General features: G+C 44.2%; 1 pseudogene; it reads left to right on the top strand.

The window, feature by feature from the left end:
• The first annotated feature begins 1,338 nt into the window (after positions 1-1,338).
• Positions 1,339-26,070, top strand: part of LOC141476744 (lipoxygenase homology domain-containing protein 1-like) — a 65,110-nt pseudogene continuing 40,378 nt past the window's right edge.

Below are 26,070 nucleotides of genomic sequence, written 5' to 3'. Positions count from 1 at the left end.
CGACCCCCCGTGCTGCCCGGCGCTGAATAAACATACCTACTTTACAACTTCACAGGTTGTGGAGTCTGCTTTCTGCATGTCACTTGCTTATACTTACTGCTATAACAACCAAGGTCAGCCAATTTCGTTATTTGCCCCCTTAGAGGGTCAGAAATGGAAAAAACGTAGAGGGGTCACATCAGTGGGGAGGAGTGGACAGGACAGGTGACCCAAACCTGACCAACTGGGGTATTCCATCCCATCTGCCCCATGCTCAGTATAAAAGCTGAGGGATCAAAGGGTCAACCCCCTTCCTGCGATGGCCGACGTCCAGAGAGGACTCTGCCTTTGATCCCGATCCGTGTGTTCCTGACTCCAGAGCTGGAATCCAGTTCCCATTCGTCACTGAGTCCAGTCTGGGACTTCCCCAGTGCCTGCCGGTGACGTGACTGTCATCCTGGGAGCTTGATACGGTTTTGTATATATTGTATCTATTTCATTATTTTCTTCTTTATTTTTATTTTAATATTAATTCTTCATTAAAGTAGTTTAGTTCATTCTAAACTTCTGAATCTCCTTATCTCTTTCTCTTCCTCTCTCCTCTTTTAGGGGGGGGGAGGGGAGGGAAGGGCCATCTGTCAGTCTGGTTTTGGTAAATTCAGCTGAAACCACGACAGACTCTTTCTTCAAGCTGCCTTATTTGACGTGCAGACATCTGAATATAGGTTTCTTACTCTGTGAGCTAAACACCATCTCACCTTAGAAACTGAGGATATTCAGCAAATTTGTAGGAGAGCCAGGAATGGAGCCCCAGTCTTATTCCCGGGTCAGTCTTGTTCCTGAGCAAGTTTGAGTCATGCTCCAGCAGGACTCAGGACTGAGAAGCTCTGAACATAGAAGAGAACAAAAGGAGACATCAGATTTTGGGATCATGGGACATTCTGGAGAAACCAAGGGAACAGAATAAGGAAGTATTTAGGGGCATGATCCTTACTCTTCTGCATTCACCATTGATCTGGTAGTAATTATCCTTTTTGCCTTGGTGTTACGGAGAAGGTGGTACTAAGAGAAAACTAGATCAGAGTGGACAGCAGAGGGGTTTATTTCTTTTCCTTACGATTGATTTTGTCACTTGTTTAGTAATGAAAATAATAGGATTTTTTTTTATCAATTAGACTATCTCCAGTTGCCTTAATGTCATCCATCTGCCTAGTTGCTCAAAAAATTGTGAATTCATGTTTTCCTTTAAGACATGAGCTGTTGAAGTAAATTTTGTTTCAATAACTTTAGATGGCAGGTATAAATATATTGAGTGCTTTCTGATCATGTGATTACCCCCAAAAATCTCAGTACATGAACATGCATCAAGGTCAGTTTGCCTTATAGGGTTAAAGGCAATTCCTCTGGATTCTCATAGTACTGACAGGTTTGATAACTAAACGATCGCAAGTGTGTGATTCCTACCCTGTCCTCTTTAATTCTTGAGTTTTCTAATCCAGATCTTGTTTCATTAAATCTTTCTTAGGAGCATTGGTGTGCTGCTTACTAACTTCTGTTGGTTTGTTTTAATTTTCTGCCATTTCCCAAATCAGTCATTCCTTACGAGATCACGGTCTACACCAGCAATATCTCTGGAGCTGGAACAGATGCAGATGTCTTCATTGTTCTCTATGGAAGTGATGGGATCTGCACCCAGCAGAAATCCCTGTGCCTCAACAAGAGAGAGAAAAGGATGTATTTTGAAAAGAACTTGGTGAATCAGTTCATTGTGGAGGTAAGATCAAAGATGCTCGCTGTCATCTTAGGTTGTCCTAAAGGGATTAAGAAGAGAAAATGGAGTGAAGTGGGAACTTTTTCTCTTTTAGGGAAAGCTATTCAGCTCTTTTACTTGAAGAATGTGGGTTCAAAACTCTCACTGACCTCCAGTTAGTAGCAACTCAAAGGTATCAACAAGTAGCGTCCCTGTGGCTCATGTTAAGCCTTGTAAAGGCTAGTGCAATTTTATCATGGAGCTGAGATGTGCCAATACATGGATATGGAGCCTTGCTCTTCCAGGTAAAGTTGAGAGCCACGTTGGAAGGTCTTTACATTTTCCATTTCTTAGGCCATACTTGGTAAAGAGAGTCTATCAGTCTCCATGCATGCTGGATCTAATGTGCACCTCTCATCACTCTTATTTGCCTGTATATTTGCTTTCTCTTGCAGTTTGCAGTACTTTGAAAGGTAACAGGAACCAAAGGCTTGCAGTATCGCTGAAACTAGTTGCCTTGTGTTTAAGGTGCCTTTGCATAATTTCATGTTCCTGTTTCAGCAGATCATGTTGAAGGGGCTGGTCCGTGGTGCTCACTACTTATGTAGCATTTCATTTGGGGCGGAAAGTGTTCATTTATTCTAACTCTATGGCAACCTAAGCACCATGCTCTCTTTCTCTCTGTCCTTGGACAGAGAGACCATTACTTTGCTGCAGACTCTGTGATTTTTAAATACCCAAGCCTGACTTTTTGAAAGATTTTATCAAGTATTTGCTGAACCGTTTGCACAACTGTATGCAAATAGTAAATCAGTGCACATCAATGAGTGAGCTCATGTACATCTACAGTATTCAGCAATTCCTATTCATAATATATTCTTATTGCTGAGAATTTGTGAGAGGCAAAAATATATAGGCGGTACCTTTTGGTACTGCTTCATGTCCTCAGCTTCCCTTCCTGAATGTAACAGCAACATTGACTTTGTAGAGGACAGCAGAACCTCTCTGTGTTTTGAACTTGGTTTGATTTTGTAAAATAATTGAAGGCAAATCTTAAAACCAAACTTTTTAACAAGTTAAAAATGCTCCCAGCCCACATTGTTGTTATATGGCATGAATCATAAAATAAATCCCCAGCGTGATTCCTTAAAAACAAAGAATAAGATTTATTTTGGTGGAGTTTCCACACAGTTTTTCATAACAGAGGTTGCATTAATCCATAGGTATAAATCTTAAACTGAGTGTTATTGTTATTTCTCTGTTCCATAAGATTTATTTTAGGTTTGGTAGAATCTGAAACATCAGTGCTTTTCCTAGAGGAAGTGAGTGAAAATGCAGTTTGTTCTCCGTATTTACAACATCATATTAACCTGTCCACAAACTTCATTCTCTCTTCACTGGTTCCTCTTGCTGCAGGACGTGGGGATGAAGCAAAATATATTCTTCTTTCACCTATTTCTGTAGAGCCATAATTTGGAGTTTAACAGACCTTAAAAACACCAACTGAGAATTACCCATTTGTTTTAGTGTATTTAACTGCCCCTAACATTTTGTATTTTACATTAGAGGCAAAAAAGATTAGAGACTGGTCTCAGCTATGCTCCCAAGTGATGATTTGCTGGAGACGCCTGTGGGAGAATGGCTAGCTGAGAAGGGTTACGTAGACATGATCCAGCTGGCCGAGCAAAAGCTTGAGAAACATCGGATTCAGCCCCCGTAACTACTGGGCTGGTAAGGACACCTTGTCCTTGACTATAATTGTTGTATGATAACAGGGAGGTTGCAGCTGCTCAGGCATGGGAAAAGAGGATGAAAGTAACTGTAAAGAAGGAACCAAGGGCGGAGTTGATCTTTCTAAGAACTAACCAATCATGAGCTTAACTTTTGTAATATGTATGAGCTAATTATGTTAAACATAAAAGGCCACTGTGTGAATCAATAAACGAAGCTTGCTGATCACTCATATTGAGTGGCCCTGTCTTCCCTCCGTCGCGACAAATGGCGCCCGAACAGGGACCCTACAGAGGGCTGAACCTGCGAGCCACGGTCAACGGAGTCTCAGTGCTGGTCCTGTAAGCAGCGCAGGAGGCGAAAGGGATTAAAGGAAAAGGTCCCCGCGCCCGAGAGAGAAAGGGATTAAAGGAAAAGGTCCCCGCGCCCTGGAGCACCTATAGAGAGTGTCCTGCCGGCTACGCGCCGCCGAAGTCTGGAAGGCTGCAACAGCGCACTGACGAAGGTATGAACAGACAAGTGGCGTACGATTTGCTCAAATGCTTTTTAGAAAAGCGGAGCGTTCAGGGTATAGATTGTAAAAGGGAGTTGCCTGGGTTATCAGTGTATGGAGTAGCAAGAGGTTGCTTTGATAATCCAGATACGGTTTTTGAACACGAGGAATGACGTAAATATGGGGATAAATTGTTTAACGAAGTTATATGCGATAATAAATCAGCCAAAAAGTTGATAAAGCCATGGCGGGCAGTCACTAACGCCCCGTTGCAAACCGAGCTGAGGAAAAAAAAAAAAAAAAAAAAAAAAAAAAAGAGAGAGAGAAAAAAGCCGTTCACTCAAAAAAAAAAAAAAAAAAATCCCTTCATATATGGGTATTAAGCAAGGAAGAGAGGAACCATTTGGCCTGTTTATCAATCGAGTAGCAAACGCCATACAGGCGGCCGGGGTGCCCGATTATCTCAGAGGCACTATACTAAAGCAGTGTGCTATACAAAATAGTAATCCGGCCACACGCAACATCTTGGCTACATTGCCAGGGACATGGACTATCGAGGAAGGACTAGAAAGGATGGCACAGGTACCGGTGGGGCCACAGGCAATGTTAGCTGAGGCAGTAAAGGAACTAGGGAATAGTTTAAAGGAACACGCGCAGGCTACGCAGAGTCAAGTTCTTGCAGCCCTTGCTCCTTTGCAAGCCTCCGTTCAACGATTAAATGCTACTGGATCATCTTGCCCACGATGCTACCGTTGCAGCGCTGCTGGACACATCAGACGGAACTGCAACGCCGGCTCAGTATGGTGCAGAAACTGCCGGTCGGACAACCACAATGAGACTGCATGTCGCGCTTCTAAACCGGGAAACGGACGATTCAGCGGGAAAAGCTGCCCCGCGCCGACACAAAAAGCGGCTGCATATCCGGCAGCACTCAATCCCTTCAGCTCAGACCAGCCACAAGCGGAAGCCTCGGCTTGGACCTGGCAACAGCAGTAGATTGTACCCTGTTGGACTCAAAGCCTGTCCGGATTGCTACTAGCACTCAAGGACCAATCTGTATCAATGGACAAGCTGTCGGAGCACTACTTATAGGCCGTTCATCGGCCACCATGCTGGGACTTAATGTGTTGGTGGGACTGATTGATAAAGATTACCACGGTGAGATCCAGATCATGGCCCACACGTTATTCCCACCGCTCTTCATCGCTAAAGGCACCAAGGTGGCGCAATTAATTCCCCTACCACATCTTGCGGGAGCCCTTCCACCACTGCAAGAGCAGCCACGAGGGCAAGGAGCCTTTGGATCTACGGGACAAATGGCCTTGCTAACTATCGGCCTGCGCCAACGGCCACAACGATCGGTTATGGTGCAGTATGGCGACCAAACCATCTCACTTGTCGCACTTTTGGATACTGGTGCCGATGTTTCTATAATCAGTACACGGAAATGGCCGGCTCAATGGCCAACATACCCAACCAATGCCACGGTCGCAGGAGTAGGAGGATTGACCCTTGCTCGCAAATCACCCCTTCTACGATGGACCATAGGGGACAAGGTACCATCTGGGTTCCCAGCCGTTGGGTAAGGCCTGCCATCGACCACCCTGAAGTCGCCGCTGAAGGTGACCCGACTAATCACCGTAAACCAACGGACTGAGACCGCTGCGCCTGAGTGTGAACCACGAGGTCGCAAAGACAGAAATTAATTGTACAGTCTGTGGGGTCTGTAACCCCTAGGTATTATGTGCATGCTATTTGCTTAGAAGTTGAAACAGAGAAAATGGTTAATTTAGGTATAGAAAGCTTTATAGTAGTTGCCTTAGTTGTAAGCATAAGAGCCATCCCATATAGCGAGATGTTTGACCCACGAGAAAATGTGTGGATAACTTTAGCTCGGTCACTCAACACGACCAGCTTTTGTGCAAGCCTAGCAACACCCCGCTCCCCATTTACTACGTGCCTTATAGGGGTGCTCTTGGAGACTGGTTGGGTCTGTCCAGATGGCTGAGAAACCTTTTACAGACAGGATTGCTAGTCTTAATCATTGTACTAATAGCGTTGCTTTGTGTGAGTTGTATGTTGTCTTGTATGAAAACCCTTGTGTTACAGATGTTTAACCAAGCCTGTGTCATTCAAAATAAAAACGGGGGAATTGTGGGAGAATGGCTAGCTGAGAAGGGTTACGTAGACATGATCCAGCTGGCCGAGCAAAAGCTTGAGAAACATCGGATTCAGCCCCCGTAACTACTGGGCTGGTAAGGACACCTTGTCCTTGACTATAATTGTTGTATGATAACAGGGAGGTTGCAGCTGCTCAGGCATGGGAAAAGAGGATGAAAGTAACTGTAAAGAAGGAACCAAGGGCGGAGTTGATCTTTCTAAGAACTAACCAATCATGAGCTTAACTTTTGTAATATGTATGAGCTAATTATGTTAAACATAAAAGGCCACTGTGTGAATCAATAAACGAAGCTTGCTGATCACTCATATTGAGTGGCCCTGTCTTCCCTCCGTCGCGACAGACGCCTACAGTAGGGTAAAGACCACTTCTTCTTTAACATGGATCTTTACTGGTCCAGAGACACTTTATTGCTATGTATTGATTAAAAGCCTCATTGAAAGATGAGTATTTGGACAGGACAAAAGAGGAGAAAATAATTTTCCCCTAGTGTATACTTGTGTGCATGGATGAGTTTTAGAAATGAGTTTGGATCATTTAATTATTTTGCAATGATACTTATGCTGTCTGAAGTCAGGGCAGGGCTGGTGAAGTCAAACCTCAGTTGTTCAGAGCATGAACTCCTTGAATAGTGCAGTCAGTCTTACTGAGTTGAGGAGTCTTCTAAAATTGTGGATGTCTTTGCTTCAGTATGGGGCAATCCTGTCAGCTGGGAAGAGAAGGGAGTAGTCTCCAGTGGTGCAAATTGAGATGTTCAGTTTTCTCATGTTTCCAAGACAAAAAGACTCCAAGTCCCTATGGACAGAAAGACAGCTCAGTGTGCTTCTCCTACATGCACTGTTTTTTTGCAGGCCAACTATACAAAAGCTTGCACTGAAATAACCAAAAGCTATTACTTCGGAGCAAATATCATTTTTCCTGTTCAAGCCTTTTGAAGGGATGTGACTTAGGAGTAATGAACTAGTAACAAATTACTCAAGTAGTAAGGTGAGGCATAAAAAACCAGTAGCCACTTCATAAGATAGTGATCCCGTTGACTTGCTCAGAATGGCACTGGGATTCTGTGGCGGAACAGGAGAGAAATAATATAAAAAGCCAGGCAGTTAACACTGTATTTTGACCTCAAAGCTATTCTTGTAGTGTTATAAGAGTGCACATAAGTGTTTAAAAAGGAAAGGGATATCAAAAGAACAATTTAAGATGTGGCAGCATTGCAATTTCTAAAAAATTACCTTCATTCCCACTCATACAGAAAAGCCTGAGATGCAGGATTGCTGCTGTGCAACCAAATCTATCTCATACAGTGGGTAATTTGTGTAGAGCAAGATTCTTTCCATTTTTGGAACAGAAGTTCAGGGAAACCCTTTAGCTAAAATGCAAGTTAGGGCATAATTGGCATCAATGCTAATATTTTCTCCTCTGGGACTTCATACAGACTGGAAAAATAGGAAATAAGCTAAAGAGGTAGTGTCTCAAAAGCCACCTGTTGTTCATGGCATAATCTTTCTCTTTCTTTTTTTTCTTTTTTTTTTTTCTGTAGCTGGAGGATGTCGGTGACATTATTGAAAAGATTCGCATAGGACACAAGGGTGGAGGACTGAACTTGGGATGGCATCTGGACTGCGTGCCAATTCGGAGGTTGTTGCCAAATGGAAAGGTACGCTGTGAATCCCAGCACTCTGCAATATGTTTCCATTAGCAGCTGCTTCCATTTCCCAGAGCGCATCTTCTGTATACAAAGCGTGATTAACGGTGAAAAATGACTCCCTAAAGAACAATGCACACTAATGAACGTGCTAGAGCTTGGGGATTTGGGAACAACAAACATGTATTACCATGTTTTATTCTTCAAATGTTGATTATAAGACTCTGCAATCATTGCTTTTTTAAAAATGCTGTTCTCATCATACTTTTTGACTAGAATAGAGTTATTTCCTCCTGGCAGTGGACGGGAGCAAAGCAGTGATATTGCTCCTCAACCTGTTGGAGGTCTTTGTGATCCTTTATCTTTTGCGTGAAGGAGCGATCTGCCTGCTGGGTTTAGAGCAACAGACTTGCAGGTGGACCGAGGGGGCAGATTCATGAGTTTGTACCCATTTCTGGTACAGAATTACAAGGCTGAGCAGATGTCCCTGTGCTGCACTGCACCGCTGTCGCTGGACAACCCAGAATGCCCAAGGCTAACAGATAATGGTGGGTTTGGGTGACATGAGAGGCCAAAGCTTCATATTTTCATGTGTAGTTTTGTTTTGAACAATCACAGCAAAGGAAGTGGGAAGTGGGTGTACCATTTTAAAATAAAAAGGATTGTTGCTAAACATGGACAAGAAATAATTTCATCAGCTCCTTAATTCTGGATAAATAAATGCAGGGAGCCAGTACAATTAATACAAGCAAAATGCCTGTCAGTGCAAGTCCCTGAATTACTCATATAAAAACCATCAAGTTAGGTCCTAGGACTTTTGGTTGCTCATGTCAACAGGATTAAGGCAGTGCAGCCAGATCAGTTGTCTTGATCTTGTTCACATAAGAAACTGCTTCTCAGTTCTGCTTTCAGATGCTGGCTGTAGGAACAGGAATGAGTCTGGCTGCAGGGAAGTTCAGAAGAAGATCACCTCTTCAGGACCGGTTCAGAATTGGAGCAGTAGCTGTGTTTGGGAACACCTGGGCTCTCTCCTCTGCCTTGTCCTTTCTCCCCTTATTCTGAAGGGATGTCAGCTTTCATCTCCACCTCAGTGCTCAGGTCTGCCCCCTCCTGAAGTGACTTCTAATATCAAATGTTGGTGCAAATACAGCTCGCTCAATCATGGTGAACCCATCTTGCTTCCTTCTTCAAAATTTCCAGGATATGTTTTCGTCTCTTTGCCTCATGATCAACTCAATTCTGCCTTGAACCTTTGTCATCATGCTCGAGCCTATATCCTCCTGTACAAGCTTCTTCATAAGCCTTTTGATTGTCATGATCATCTTTTTGCCGGTCTGTTATTATCAGACCCTCTATCTGCGTATTGACTAACCTTTGCCTTCTGCAGCTTCATTAGGTTAATGAGCCAGATGACATTGTTTTGGGAGATATTGTTATTGGTCATAGGCTAAGGAAGATGAAGAGGGGGATGCACAAAGGTATGGAAACCAAGGGAAAAGAAGTTCCTGGGCTGCCTCTTTCTAGACCTACCCTTAACTTTGGGAGCACTTTGAGAAGCTCCTGAGAGCTCCATGTTGGGTACTCTTCCATTAGCCCAGAAAGGGTCTCAGGGCTGCGTGGCTCTGCAGTCATTACAGCAGCTTTGAAGGACAGGTGGCAAGAAACCTGGGAAGGTGGAGGAAGGGAAGAAAACCCTGAACAAAAAAATGGGGAGATTTACAATTCTGCTGATCTTTTTATTATGGCATGGGAAAAAAGAAGAAAGCAGAGCACTGCATGATGCCGCTGATCAGCCTCAGGATATTATGACCTGCCACAGGATAGCAATATGCTGCCAACGCTTCTAAAAGCTGTGCTACCTGATCAGACTGCTAAGATGTGTCTAGATGTATCTGTAATGCTGCAAAAGAAAAATGAGGTCAGTAACTTTTCAGATTAAATTGAAAGCACTTGGGTAGGAAACTAGGATTGTTGCATGCCAATAAAGCTGTCTTGGCATGCCAATTATATCTGATAATTATATTTCATTTGTTACAACTTGGAGAAGGGCAAAGCACTGACTTTTAGCACACTATCGTACCCCACTTCCAGCTTAGGGCCAGACTCAGACTCTAATGAAACAAATTCTATTCTGAGCTGCAAGAGGATTTTACCGTGGATAACATAAAACAGTGCACTTTAGGTCACTTAAATATTAATGTAATCACTAACAAGGAAACTCCAATAAAAACTGTGGCAATGACATGGTGATTAACAATAATGATACAATTAACTCTTGCTGTAACTGCACATTATGCCCCACTGTGCTGGCACTCAAGTCCCTAGACATCCTATTACCAAATAAACAGTGTTCATATCAATGGCACGTACAGCCAACATTATGAATGTTTAGGAACAGTTAAAAGCTTCAGTGAGAGACATGATTGAAGTGGGATCTCTACTGGGAGAAGAGGGTTTCAGCACTGAAGCATAGTTCTGGAGAGCCCTTTCCTCCCAGACTGTAGGTGGAGTTGATAAGTACTGTTCATTGGCTCAGCATACGATGAGAAAATACAGGTTATGTGGTCAGACAGCCTGTGCAGAAGTGAGGAGGCAGAAGTAGTCATGTGGCCAGTCATTAGGTGTTGTGTTTTGCTTGTACAGCACAAATAACACTTGAGAGTAAAATACTTGAAATCATCTGGAGAGGGACTTTTTACAAGGGCATGTAGTGATAGGATGAGGGGTAATGGCTTCAGACTGGAAGAGGGGAGATTTAGATTAGATATTAGGAAGAAATTCTTTCCTGTGAGGGTGGTGAGACACTGGAACAGGTTGCCCAGAGAAGCTGTGGCTGCCCCATCCCTGGTGTTCAAGGCCAGGCTGGATGGGGCTTGGAGCAACCTGGTCTAGTGGGAGGTGTCCCTGACCATGACAGGGGGGTTGGAACTTGATGGTCTTTAAGGTCCCTTCCAACCCAAACCATTCTATGATCTAAAGTGCTGCTGGTTTTGTTTGACACCAGTTTGTACAAGTCACGCTCCAAACCGCCTTATGGAGTTAAACATTGCAAGCCTGGGGTTAAACAGCAGCACTGCAGAGAGCAACAGAGAGGAGGAGAAATGGTGTTTTATTGACAGCAGAAGCTTTGGGCTGTGTGGGTTCAAAGGATGGTTCTGCTGTGGACTCAAGACACTCGATCACACAAGTCCCTTGGAGGAGTTCAGCTCCTGCAGATCAGCTTGTCTTGGGGTCTGTGCGTGGTGGGACGATGACCCATTCATTCTGGGTTAGCAGCAACCAGAGTGCACCTCTGATGTTAGGTGCGCAACCTGTTTCTCCCTGGTGACTGTGTCAGGGAGGGCAGGATCCAGCAGCTCAGGGCGGTGCAGTGCAGTAGGACACAGCAATAACTATATTCAATATTGCTCCAGTGAGAGCTATTCCCTTCTTTCACTATGTATTGATATTTTACTATTTAAATAGTAAAAATAGTGAAGAAAGGACCCTGTATTGCTTTGATTAATAATTACATGAGAGTAATTAAGGTGGGCAGTGTTCATATGTATGTCATACATTAAAGTGGTGGCCCACAGAGTACTGGAAACAGCATAAAGCCCCTGTGATACTTCAGAGAGAAATAATGAAGTTGTCATTAAGGAAAGGGCCATTTTTTCTTCCTTTATTTAGTTACTGTGAGATTAAAACTAACTTTTTTCTTTTTTTCTGATCAGACTTGTGGGCTCTGCAAGTTGCATGATGGCTCATGCCCCTTTCTTTATGGAGACATAGCCTGGGGTGCCCAGCACACAGAAAGCCGCCTACCTCTTACCATCTTGGAGGCCTTACAGGAGCCTGTTCTTAAGGAGTAGTCTGGGATTGATTTTGTTTACCAAGTGGAAAACACATGTTCTATTGTTTTTGTTTGTTTGATGATAGAACTCATATCTGTTTCAACCAAAGTGAAATCAAAACAAAAGATCAAAAATTAAATCACTATTTTTCTCCTCTTAATTCACGTATGGGAATTGCCTGGAAACCAGCTTGACTCACAGAATTATAGGACAAAGTCTTGAAGTATTGACTCAGAAAAAAAACCCTACTGACTCCAAAGGGAATGCTGCTTGAATAAGGATTGCAGAGGGATTGCAGAGTCTCAGTAAAACATGGCTTCAGCAGGAATAGTGCAGTCCTGATTAGGAATTTGCAAGATCGAAAACTGGGAAGGGCAGAGATCTACTGGATCTTACAGCCAGTCTCACGCAGCCATTGGGAATACTGTTCTCTGCTGCACTTTCAGTGCTTCTTCTCAGAGTCCTCAGATGTCCTCTTTCTGGAGGAAATATATTTCTGTATACTATTTCAGGTCTGCATCTACATCCACATGCATACATACACGAGTTGAAAATCCTCGTCTGCATGTCAGAGTATTTTCAAAGGGGAAATGCTAACACGTGTTCACATTGTTTTGAAGAGATTATCTCTGTCATGTTAACTTCAGGACTCAGAAACCATCACATTTCCATGTGAAAGATGGCTTGCAAAGTCTGAAGATGACAGCGAGATTATCAGAGAACTGGTACCATCTGATATTTTTACTGAAAAACTCATGAAGGACGGGACGCTCAAGCAGATAGAGGAAGAAGTTGAAGACCCATTAGAAAGTAATATAATCCTAGGAGTAGGTAGGGACCTATTCATCTAATTTTTTGGACAAAACATTTGGATGTGTGGTTCAGGCAAATGCAATGCTCATACAACTGTTCACATTTCTTTTCCTTCCTGTTCTCTGGCCTCTCATACCTGAAGCACTTTTGTGCAAAATGCCATTATCTTCATGTAGGGCATTTATAAAACTGTCACAGACACCCTTTCACACAGACATAGTTTGCACATCTCCTCTGATGCCTAAAAAAATTCTTCCATCTTGTCTTCCAGGCTCTGCAAACATCTTTACTTCTTTGCCCAACTTTACCTTCCTTTCCTACCCTACCAGTCTGATTTATGCTCTTCTTTCCTGCCAAAGTTGTTTTTCCTGCTGCTCTTCAGGTACATATAGACATTCTCTAAAATTTGATTCTAGGCATCCACCGTCACTTCATTAAAGTGCCTCTGGGGAGGAGAATAAATGCTTATGCAGCTCTGAGGCCATCTTATAAAGTATTTGCATTCAGTGTTTGGCCCTCCTGGTAGCTGAAGCAACTGAACAAGAACCTGGAGAAAAGGAGGCTGAGGGGAGACCTTCTCGCCCTCTATAACTCCCTGAAAGGAGGTTGTTGCAAGGTGGGGTTTGGTCTCTTCTCCCAAGGAACAGGCAGTAGGACAAGAGGAAACGGCCTCAAGTTGCACCAGGGGAGGTTTAGATTGGATGCTAGGAAAAATTTCTTCACCAAAAGGGTTGTCAAGCATTGGAACAGGCTGCCCAGGGAAGTGGTGGAGTCACCATCTCTGGAGGTATTTAAAAGATGGGTAGATGTGGTGCTGAGGGACATGATTTAGTGGTGGTTTTGTCAGTGTTAGGTTAACGGTTGGACTAGATGATCTGAAAGGTCTCTTCCAACATAAATGATTCTATGATTCTATGGTTCTAAGAACTGAAGTTTCATCCTAAACTTGTTGCTTCTTTGTATGCCCAGCTGTTCCTATCTCTTTTTCCTCTAGGACCCCCTTTTCCCACCCTGAGTTCCTTCTGCCCTTGAGAGAAGTCGTGAACCTTCCAATATCCCAAGCAGAGCAAACTGAATTCAGCTGCCATTTTCTTTCTCAGTTCTTACATCTGGCAACAAGATGATTCAACAGAGAAAATAATTTCTCTCCCTGTTTCTTTTCTCTCAGAGTCTGATTTGCATTTACAGTGCACCATTGTCAGGGTGGAATTTGTATGGATTGTGAGTGTTTTCCATTGCCAAGGGAAGAGGTGCCTTGCTGTAGGGAAGGCTGAAGCCTTTGCACTGTGCCTTTAGAAGAGAGAGGTGTGCTCTTTCCTCCTGTTAGGAACTACATGGTAGCTCATGGGAGATTTTTTTTCCTGCAGAGTCAAAGACAGTTTTAATATCAATTAGTCAGTGGCATGACTGCTAGATGCCTGCATGACATTTTCTTTAACTTACTACTGTTGCTTTACCTTACATTAGTTACCATGAGTTAACTAACCTGGGTGACTCATTTTTTCATTCTAAAGGCAAAGCCTTAAAACATGTTTTACAATCTATGGAATGGGGGTTTTGGATTTTGGTTTCTTTTGGCTGGGAGCTAGGGCCACAGTTTGGGAACTTCTTCTTTAGATATAAAATATCTGGGACAGGAGTTTTATCTTCTGCATCCTTATGAGCCCTCATACATCTTGGGCAGTGACACAGTGTAAATGACAGCAATGGAAAATCAGCTTGTGGTGTTCTGAGGATCAGATATAGTAGACTGCATTTCAGTCCTGAAGGTCTCTAGAACTGGCAAGAAAAAAAGAGAGGGATGCATTGACTAATTAGACTATATGCATTGCTCCCTTCATTACTCATGTAGCAGTTGTCTCTCAAATACGAAGCTGTAACTCTGTAGGACATAATGTGAAGAGGCAAACCAGAAAACCTGGCATTGCACCTAGCCTGATGAATGGTCCCAGGTGACGATCCTGATCCATTTCTTAGAGAAATCAATGGAAATCTTTCATAGATGATGAAGCAGAATAGGCCCTGTTTTACTGGGAAAGCTAGGTACAGAAGAAAAAGACAATATAGATATTTTCTTTGATGCTGTTAACATACAAAGAAGAATCCTAACTAAGACTTTGTGCCTCTTCCTCATTTGCATTGCCCTGGGATTTGCAAGGAGGCATTCTCCAAGGCTCATACGCCACCAGGGTAATCAGAGATTCGTACAGTCCCTAATTGTTTTCCTGGCGAGGATGCTTTCGGTAACTGTTTGTTTTCCCTGTGTAATTGGGAAAAGAGCAGCAAAATAAAAACAGGAGTATTTAACAGGTTTAGTAAAGCACATTACTAAAGATTTGATGAGGTTTTATTGGATCATCATGGAGCAAGCTAAAGAGAAAGGGTACATAAGCAGTGCAGCTCCAACACTTCCTTAATTAAATACTGTCTCAGCAAAAGGACCCAGCAACCTGTTCTCTTTCTGTTTGGGGAATTTATAGAGATACATGCCATTAACTCTGGTAGTAATTGCACACCTGAATCCCTGGAGTTTGTTTATGGAAGATGGAGCATGAAGAATTCACAACACCGAATCACTTGTTCTCAGGTGTAGGTCCCTTGAGCCTCGGTATGAAAAGGTGCAGAGTTCCCTCACTTCTATCGACTTCACATCCAGTAATCACCATAATGATTCTTTGCATTTTTAACTGTGAACTATGCGATCAAAGCAATACACAGGCATTGATTAGATGGAGAAAAGGAAAGTCAGCAAATTTCAGCTCAGTGATTCTCCAGTCTTTGGATCATTACCAGAAGCCTGAAAGGATAAAGCATATGGGATTTCAAACCTACAAGAACTGAGAGATGAGCAGAAAGTTTGGGGACCGTTTTCTTAGCTAAATTCAGTATCTAAGATAGACCTTAATAATTCACCTGGCCAGAAATCACATCTCCATTTCTTTCTGCAGTTCACACGTACAAGATCAGTGTGTTCACTGGAGATATCTATGGTGCTGGGACAGATGCTAATGTTTTCCTAAATATCTACGGAGACCTGGGGGACACAGGAGAGAGAAAACTCAGCAAATCTGAAACTAACTTCAACAAGTTTGAAAGAGGACAAGTACAAATGCAACGGGTTAATAACACTTTCCATTTCACAGTCTTTAACCTAACAATTCCATAACTGTCTTTATAGGCTGAGTTTTCCTACGAGGGATGAATTGATTGATTCCATTTCCCATGTTCATTACCTCTTAAAATGCTTTGTATGGATTGTCAGCTGGGTATTACAACTGACAGGCACTGCAGAAAACTGGTAGATGTTTCTGTGAAGTCACTGACAGATGAATTATTAGCTTCGTCCATATAAACTGGCTTGAATTGTTAGCTGCAGATTTGAGAGCATGCAAAACCTGAGGTCTCTCATTCCCGAAGCTTCTGTGCAACTGATTTGCACCTACATAGTATGTATTGTAATTCATTGCAGAGCATGATAAGCTGATGGGACCTAAACTGCATCTGTGTTTGAAAAAATAATTCCAAAAGTGGTACTCTGTGGTCAGTCCATGAGTCATATTCACAGCCTCATATGGAGATACTCAGATGTAATGATGGCAAAGATTGTTTATCTGGATTGTCCATACAAACCTAACTGGATTAGTGTCATGGGTTAACCCCAGCCAGCAACTAAGACCCACACAGCTGCTTGCTCACTCCCCTCTAGTTGGGATGGGGGAGAGAATCAGAAGAGTAAAAGTGAGAAAACTCGTGGGTTGAGATAAAGACAGTTTAATAAGTATAGCAAAAGCCATGTACACAAGCAAAGCAAAAGCCATGTACACAAGCAAAGCAAAACAAGGAATTAATTCCCTGCTTCCCATCGTCAGGCAGGTGTTAAGCCATCTCCAGGAAAGCCAGTGTAATGGTTACTTGGGAAAGCAAATGCCATCACTCTGAACTTTCTTCTTCTTCCCACAGCTTTATATGCTGAGCGTATACCATCATATATGCATGAGCATATGCATGAGCGTTCCATACCATCGTATGGTATGGAACATCCCTTTGGTCAGTTGGGGTCAGCTGTCCCAGCTGTGTCCCCTCCCGACTCTTTGTGCACCTCCTACTCACTGGTGGGGTAGTATGAGGAGCAGAAAAAGCCTTGATGCTGTGTAAGCGCTGCTCAACAATAGCTAAAACATCCCTGTATTATCAACACTGTTTCCAGCACAAATCCAAAACATAGCCCCATACTAGCTACTATGGAGAAAATTAATTCTGCCCCAGCCAAAACCAGCACAATTAGAAAGAGAAACCTTACTTAGACTTAAAAATCAGGATGTAAAATTCAAGGGGTTCAATATTCTAATTGGTTGTAAAAGTGACATTTTGTGCAGCTCCCCTCATAGCAGAATCGGGCTTCAAAACACTTCCCCGCAGAACAGTTTTAGCATGCAGCAATGCCCCTATAGACTGCTGCAAAGCTTTTAACCAAACACCATCACATGAGATGGAATTTAAACACATATTGTGCTCTGTAGCCTCCGTTTGCTTTTGTTTGGTAGATGATCTGTTGAGAGCTCATTAACAGAAGCAGCTGCTATTGAACACTCTGCAGGAGGATACGTTTACTATACAGGCTGTGGACCTTGGCATTTTGTACAAGATCAAGATTTGTCATGACAATAGCATGATCAGTCCTGACTGGTTCCTGGAAAAAGTAGAGATCCTGGACGAGACCACAGAGGAGTCATCCATTTTCCTGTGTGAGCACTGGCTCTCTAAAAATAAAGAGGACAAAAAGATAGTGTGTATGCTTTATGAACAGGTACGGTTACAGCTCAAAGCTGGGATCCCAACCCACTGCTACTAATAAATATAAAATGAATATAAAATGATTGAATATCTGCTTGAAGCCCAAGAAACATCATTAGGGACTTACACTTTTTCACTTGTCCAAAATGAATTTGTGATTTTCAGACAAGTGCTGAAAGTATGGCCACTCTCAGCCCAGTGTCACTAGCTCTCTAATTTGCAATTTAGGCAGGAAAATCCAGGAGTCGAAGTGAAACTCTTCAGCTGAGCATCAAATACCTTGTTGATGCATGTTAGAGTGTATTTCCCTGCTGCTCTCCTTGCTGTGCCCACAACGTAGGTTAGTTATGGGTCCCACTATTCAAAGTTCTCGAGCAGAAATATTGTCTCCTTTGACTTCATCCTCACTGGGCTGGATGGGTTTATCTTTTCAGCAACTTCTTCCACCAATGCCAAGCACAAAAAATCTAGTTTCTTTACTACTGCTCAAAGCACTGAATGGTTTTTAGTGAAATGCACTTTCTACTTGCACATTGCTTGTCAGAATTAACTTCTCCGTTGCCAGCAGACGTAAGTTCTCCAGGCAGTGTGGTACTTTGGACAATGTGACAATATTGTTAGGTAGGTGGTTACTCAAGGGTATGCTGTTTCCTGTTATGGTGAGGTAAAAGGCACAGGGGCCTCTTCAGGTGGCTACAATCCCAAATCGAATCGTGTTGTCTAAAGTTAAATGAGTGCATCCACAGCACCAAATGTGGAAAAGGAGCTGGTCAATATAATCCATAGGGCCTTCTCAGAAAGAAACCCACTGACCTGAAGAATCATACTCCCTCTTCCTTCTCCTCCACCAACTTCATTGCAGACAGCACTTCAGAGGTGGGGAGAAGTGACACTCCCCTCTGAACAGTGGGATCTGATAGAGTTAAGGGAAGAATTTATGCAAGTTTTGTATAATTTTGTCTGAAGTGTCCTTCAAAGGGTCCAAAGCTCTTTGCAGTGAGAGGGACCATAGTCAGACATGCTATCGCCAAAAGAGCCTTCCTTGGATTATCAGAGGCTCTTTTCCACATGATTCCTTGAAGTAGCTTTTGTTGCTGATATCAGTTTGGTTTTTCCTCCTATATCTCTTTGACTGGCTCAAGATGATGTTTTATGTAGAGTAGGAGATCTAAATTACCAAAGAAGGCTTTGAATTTCCTGAGGCCTTATTTGTCACACTTAAGCCATCTCCCCTTTTCAGGATCAGACTGGTAGTGCCTCATCACCAAGGATGATTGTTTAATATGAATTTAAATTATTTATTTTAGAACTCTTTGGGGTTTTTTTCCTTACAACATGTAGCTGCATCACAGCAGCTGTTGGGTTGGGAGGGGTGTGGGACACAGGGAGCTGAGCAAGAGCACAAATAAGTCTCTTGGCTCTCGGAAAACAAGCTTTGACTGAGAGTACTCGGGTGAGTTTGTTCTTTTCTAGAAAGTGGTCTGTCTTATAACTGGGCAAAGGATACTGCAAGACTTGCTGAAAGACATGGAGTCCATGAGCTCTAGACTGAGTTTTCTGCTCAAACAACCGATGGAAACAGTTGGTGGCTCTAGTGTAGAGTTTCATGTTTAGGCTCTGGTTCCTGAGACAGCTGAATGTAAAAGAAAAATCTGTTTATGCATTGCATCTTATAAAAAGTGAAATATGCCGGAGTGTGTTTGAAAGGCCAGCTTTTGTGCAGCTTTTGTCTTGCTTGTCTTCAGTGGGAAAGTTATGCAGGTTTTGTTTCTGTCCTGACTGTGAAGGAAGCCTGAAAGATCACTGTCCATCAGCTGAAGTAACCTTTGTGGAGAACGTCCCTAGTCCATCAATATGTCCTTGTAATTCCATTACCACACAGGCTTTTTTCTCTGTATTTATATACCCTTTGCTTAACCACCCCTGTGTTCCAGGATGATGGCTTATCATCTAAATTGCACCTACAGTATGTTGTCATCCTACACAGGGTGTTTTAGCTTTAGATTAGATTAAAATTTTAGATGTATGGTTAAGATACTGTGTTGTAACGAGTACCTTGGCAGCAGCTGAGTCACGGTGACTGTCTGTATGTGCTCTTAGTCCACAGCAAGTGCAAAATAATTAAACTTCCATGGTAAGCCAAGTGTAAAATGATGTAATTTGGCTTAGGAGTTTTAGATAGCTTTCACTGACATGGTCCAAGGGAACTCGCACAAATGATTACTGCAGCTCAGCTGATGCCCAGCAGCTTGTTGTGATGTGATACCTGGGTTACATGTCCCATGTCTTTAAGTTGTGAAGCAGACATAGTGCTGCACATTGCTTAACCTGGTCTGCAACCCATGTGTTTTGGGGCAATCCTTCTTTTGTAATCCCATATTGTCCGCAAACAAAAAATATGTGATTCCCATGTTACTTCTGATATTACTTCTGTGGTGAGACAATGGATAGCATCTGCCACGTTGGCATTCCGTGTAGTTTCACAAATAATGGGTAAAACATCGGCATCTCCCATGAGAACCTCTCTCCAGCAGAGCGAGGATAATTCCCATCATCCCCATTGTGACAGGGTGGTCTTTCTTCTCTGAGTCCTGGAGCTTGTCATCACCACTATCTCTGTTGCACTGACATGGTCTCATTAAGGAAACTGCCTCTTGAAGGAATGTCAGATAAGATGGACTTCATGAGCCAGGCAGCCACCTCCTGAGATGGATAAAAAAAACAGCTGTTAATTAGTTGATTAGGGGAAGTGGTATTGGGAGGTGCCTGGGAAAGGGAGTGACAGTTTGAGCAGCCCAGTTCTGACTCTGAGCCATGCTCAGATGGTGGATTCCTTTGAGGGGCAGGAGGTGATGTGAGGATGGAGCACAGAGAAAGGTCCTGTTCACTAGGTACCTGCTTGGGTCTGAACTGGGAACCCTGCTCCATGCTGGAAGGCAGTGCTGGAGATGGTGTGGTCTAATGAAACCCAGCCCCCTGTGAGGGGGACACATGCCCTCAAACAGCCTGAACAGGTACTCCAGGAAAGAGAGGGAAAAGGGAGACAGGCTGGAGGACTTGTGGTGTCCTGCTGTGGCCACATACCAGAGGTTTTGCATTCTCCCGTGTTTGAAGAAATAAAACTATGGAGTCCCAGAGAAAGAGGGAGAAAACGGAGGGGGAAGATAAACATACTAAAGGATCACTTTTCTCATTTTTAAAGGAAAGAACAGCAGTGCTTCCTGCTGTCTGGCAGCAAGCTACTCTATGTCTCTGTATCCATTATTTGAAGTGCGAAATTATAACAGTTTCTCATAGTTCTCATTTTTCATATAGGTGTTTCAAATACTTTGGCTTGAGGATCATGGAATCACAGAATTCTCAGAGTTGGAAGGGACCAAGAAGATGATCTAGAGATCATCTAGTCCAACTCCCCTGCTAAAGCAGGATTGCCTAGAGCACATTACTCAGGACTGCACCCAGGTGGGTCTTGAAAATCTCCAGAGAAGGGGACTCCACACCCTCTCTGGGCAGCCTGTTCCAGGGCTCTGTCACCCTCACCGTAAAGAAATTTCTCCTCATATTTAAATGGAACTTCCTATGTTCCAGCTTGTGCCCGTTGCCCCTTGTCGTATCACTGGAAACCACTGAAAAGAGTCTGGCTCCCTCCTCCTTCAACCCACCCTTTAGGTACTTGTAAACATAGATAAGGTCTCCCCTCAGCCTTCTCTTCTCCAGGCTAAAGAGCCCCAGCTCTCTCAGCCTTTCCTCATAAGGGAGATGCTCCAATCCCTTAATCATCTTAGTTGCCCTACATTGGACTCTCTCCAGTAGTTCCCTGTCTCTCTTGAGCTGGGGAGCCCAGAACTGGATGCAGCATTCCAGTTGTGGCCTCACCAGGGCAGAGTAGAGGGGGAGAATGATCTCCCTCGACATGCTGGCCACACTCTTCCCTATGCAGCCCAGGATTCCATTGGCCCTCTTGGTGACAAGGGCACATTGCTGGCTCATGGAAAGTTTGCTATCCATCAGGACTCCCAGATCCTTCTCCTCAAAACTGCTTTCCAGAATATCCATCCCTAACCTATATTGGTGCCTGGGGTTCTTCCTCCCCAGGTGCAGGACCCTACATTTTCCCTTGTTGAACCTCATTAGGTTCTTCTCTGCCCAGCTCTCCAGCCTGTCCAGGTCATGCTGGATGGCGGCACAGCCCTCTGGAGTGTCAGCCACCCCTCCCAGTTTGGTATCATCAGCGAACTTACTGAGGATACACTCTGTCCCCTCATCCAGGTCATTGATGAATATGTTGAACAGGACTGGGCCGAGTATTGACCCCTGGGGGACACCACTGGTTACAGGCCTCCAACTCGACCCTGCTCCATTAATTACAACCCTCTGAGTTCTGTCACACAGCCAGCTCTCAATCCACCTCACTGCCCCCTCATCTGGCCCACACTTCCTCAGTTTCCTAATGAGGATGTTATGGGAGACTGTGTCAAAAGCCTTGCTGAAGTCAAGGTAGATGACATCTGCTGCTCTCCCCTCATCCAGCCATCCAGTTATAACATCATAGAAGGCTATCAGATTGGTCAAGCATGATTTACCCTTGGTAAATCCATGTTGACCACTTCCAATAACTTCTTGATCTTCAATGTGTTTAGAGATGACATCTAGAACGAGTCGCTCCATTATTTTCCCAGGGACAGAGGTGAGACTAACCGGCCTGTAGTTCCCAGGGTCCTCCTTCTTGCCCTTTTTGTAGACTGGAGTGATATTGGCCTTCCTCCAGTCCTCAGGCACTTCTCCTGTTCTCCAAGACCTTTCAAAAATGATGGAGAGTGGCTCAGCAATAACATCTGCCAGTTCTCTCAGCACTCGTGGGTGCATCCCATCAGGGCCCTTGGACTTGTGTATGTCTAGTTTGGCCAAGTGGTCTCTAACCCAGTCCTCCCCAAGAGAGGGAAAGTCTTCCTCTCTCCAGACCTTCCCCCTTGTCTCCAGGGTCTGGGATTCATGAGGGGCAGCTTTGGCAGTGAAGACAGAAGCAAAGAAGGCATTCAGCAACTCCGCCTTCTCTGTGTCTTCTACCACCAAGGCACCCACCTCATTCTTCAGTGGGCTTACATTTTCCCTAGCCTTCCTTTTTCTATTGATATACTGAAAAAAACTCTTCTTGTTATCTTTAACTGTGGTAGCCAAGTTAAGTTCTGCTTGGGCTTTGGCCCTTCTAATTTTTCCCCTGCATAGCTTCACTACACCTTGATATTGCTCATAAGTAACCAGCCCCCTTTTCCAGAGATCATAGACTTTCCTTTTCTCCCTGAGGTCCAGCCAAAGCTCTCTGTTTAGCCAGGCCGGTCTTCTTCCCAGTCAGCTCGTTTTATGGGACCTGGGGATGGCCTTCTCCTGCGCTTTTGAGAGTTCCTCCTTGAAGTATGACCAGTCTTCCTGGGCACCTATGCCCTTCAGGACTGTCTCCCAAGGGACACTCTCAACCATGCTCCTAAACAGGCCAAAGTCTGCCCTTCGGAAGTCCAAGGTGGCAGTTCTGCTGGCTCCCCGCCTTGCTTCTCCAAGAATTGAAAACTATCATTTCATGATCACTCTGCCCAAGACAACCTCCAACCTTTACATCCCCCACAAGACCTTCTCTGTTAACAAGCAGCAGGTCCAGGAGGGCACTTTCCCTGGTTGGCTCGCTCACCAACTGTGTTAGGAAGTTGTCTTCCACACACTCCAGGAACCTCCGGGACTGTTCCCTCTCTGCTGTGTTATCTTTCCAGCAGACATCTGGGAAGTTGAAGTCCCACCACGTTTCTGTGATGGCAACTATATCATAGTTTTCCTGTTGTACAATGGCCTCCAGCTCCTCCTGTTTGTTGCCCAAACTGTGTGCATTTGTGTAGATGCACTTTAGCTGGGCTAAGTTTCCTGCCACTTTTATGGGGGGCCGAGACCCTTCTGTGGTTACCAACCTATCACTATTCCTGATGTCATCACCACATGTGTTACCATCCCCCACCTCTACTGAGACAACAGGCCACAAGACCTTGCTAGTGCTTTTACCCACCAGCACTGGTAATCTGCTCCCAGTCTCCTCTTTAGTAATCCTGGTTTCATCCCCATCCCCCTTCAAACCTAGTTTAAAGCCCTTTCAATGAGCCCTGCTAATTCTTGCCCCAGTATTATTCTTCCCCTTTGGGTAAGGCTTGCCCCACCTGTTGCCAGCAGGCCTGGTGTCCTGTAGATCATCCCATGATCAAAGAAACCAAAGTCCTGCCAGTTACATCAGGCTCGGAGCCAGGAGTTAATCTGCTGGCTCTTCCTGTTTATCCTCTCATCAATCCCTGCAACTGGTGGGATAAAGGAGAACACAACTTGTGCTCCTGATCCCTTAACCAGCTGTCCAAGGGCCCTAAAGTCTCTCTTCAGTGCCCTTGGACTACTGGTAGCTACCTCATCACTGCCTACTTGAAATACTAGTAACGGATAGTAATTCGAGGGCTGGACCAGGGTAGGAAGATTTTTCTGTATATCCTTAATCCTGGCCCCAGGGAGGCAGCTGACTTCCCTGTGGGATGGATCCAGTCTGCAAATGGGGCCTTTTGTTCCCCGCAGAAGGGAGTCACCCACCACAATTACCTTCCTTTTTTCTTTGTTTAGGAAGTCGTAAGGCGTGGGGGTGGGTGGCTGGCTCTGGGCAACTCACTGCATGGGTCTTCATCTCCATCCTCATTTACCTACCCCTCGATATCCAAAGCCCCACACCTATTTTGCAAGTGCAACTGGGAAGGTGAGGGGGGCCGAGAAGGGTTTTGCTTGCCCCTCCGAGGAGGGACCTGCCTCCATTCTCCATTGTCCCTTAAGTTCCTCTCTTCTGCCTGGCGACAGGCGGAAAGGAGATCATCCACTTCCTGCAGAGCCTCTACCCGATGTCTATGCCTCAGGGTATGGCTCCACCAATCTATTTCACTTTCTTTGATGCTTCTAAGTCTTTCTACCTCTTCCTTCAGTTCCATCACCTGCCTGAGCAGGCAGTTTATTTGATCACAGCGCACACAGGCGGTGTCACTGGCTCTCTTGGGAACAAGTGCCAGGCTCAGGCATTCACTGCAGCCGGAGACCTGCACAGCCACGTGTTTTTGCGGGAGCTCGGTCTGAGTTCCCACATTCTTCCTTGTAGTGCATTTTGCACATGTTAGGGCCGTGTTCTTGTCTGGCGCCGGGAGGGGACTAGCCACTGCTAGCTGCTTCCCACACGCTCTGCGCACGTGCGCCTGCGCGCTGATACTCCTGCCCCTGCGCTAACGCACACACGCCCGGCACACGCTCTTCCTCTGCTGCGGCTATAGCCGCTTTTAAATTTGCCGCGGCTCGCCCGGCCCGCCCCCAGCAACGTCAGCCTCTCGGTTCCCTCGCGAGATTCCCGACTCGTTTCGGGTCTCTCCGCTCTCTCTCGGCTTCTCCGTCTCCGGGAAGTCCCCTCTCCGTCTCGATCTATTTCAAATTTAAAGCCGCACCCACATTTGAGGGGCACTCACCGCTGATGCTGTCGCTCTCCGCAGGATGCAACATCAGTTGGAAAAGCTAGTACTTCTGTGAACTTAGTCTGTCACAGGAGAACAGGATTAAAACTGTATAAAAGAAAATTTTGTCCCTATTCAAAATATACTTTATTTAAAAGAGGAGTCTGGAGCTGTTCTAAACATAACCCCTCAACATATTCTTATAAAATCTGTCTTGCTTACAGCTAAACCCTTTCTCCTGCTAATACCAGCAGCTCCAATGGTTATTTTGTGAAGAGTGCACTGCATATCATTATGGTGATGTGCACACTGTAAATGATACCATGAAGGGGAGAATAAGTCTTGCCTAATCATCAGTTCATTTTGTGCTGGTACACAAAATCCTCAAACTGGGGCCGAATGAATCTCTTTGGGTTCTGCTCTGTCCAGAGGTAAGAACAGATTTGGTCAGCATGAATTCATGCCTTCCCTAATATTGCACACATATTTTGAGCCTGATGTGAATTTCTAGTAGAACCCCCACCTCAAAAATGTTAGTTATCATAAAGCAAAATTAGATGTCAATCCTGTATGATTTGAAAGCCAACCAAGTTTTTTCTCAAGGTTTAAAAACTTTTTTTAAAATCAAAAAAGCAATGATGAAGCCAGGCTGAGTTTCAAGTCTGTGATGAGGCAAGTTTCAGAGCTCCGAGTCTTGTCAGAATGTTTTGAACAGCCCTGCACAAATTTTCTGAGAAATCAAACGAGTATTCAGCGTCTAATTCTGCACCACCCACTCGGCTTACCCAAATGAGCTTTTGGAAGGCACTTGGAAAGCAGTCTGGCACTTCCTCCTTTTTAACAGCTGAACTGAAATTTCTGAAAACCACATAAAAACCTGCTAAGTCCCAAGCCTTGGCCTGAAGGTTTTTCTACTAATCAATATTACTATGCAGTATATAAAAATATTGTGTCACCTACCTTTAATACAAGGATTATTCCTGGTTTGCCTGGATTTGCAAAGGGATGCTGAAACCCTGAGCAGCCCCATAGATCATAGCAATCCCTGAATGAAGCACAAAGGAGAACACTTGCAGTTGTACTGGGAGATTCAGTCAGTGATGGTTCACCTTGGAGTCAGCATAGATTTATTTGCCTTTATTGAACAGTGAGCGTAAGATCACTTTGGTCTTGTAGCCTATTTATTTAGGTGCTCAGTCTCATCTTCAGGAAGGTCTCTTGGTATAAATAAGGATTCAAGCCATTTGCTGTTCTGTCATCTCTTAGGGGGAAATCTGGACTTGCAGCCAGTAGGGTTGTCCAGGGAAATTAACCCTTGCAGAATTCAGTCCCAAGTATGGGAAAGTAG

The sequence above is a fragment of the Numenius arquata genome, chromosome W (genome assembly GCF_964106895.1).
Source record: "Numenius arquata chromosome W, bNumArq3.hap1.1, whole genome shotgun sequence".
Lineage (NCBI taxonomy): Eukaryota > Metazoa > Chordata > Aves > Charadriiformes > Scolopacidae > Numenius > Numenius arquata.
The sequence above is the reverse complement of the archived record's forward strand: the minus strand, read 5'-3'. Positions and strand labels throughout refer to the sequence as shown.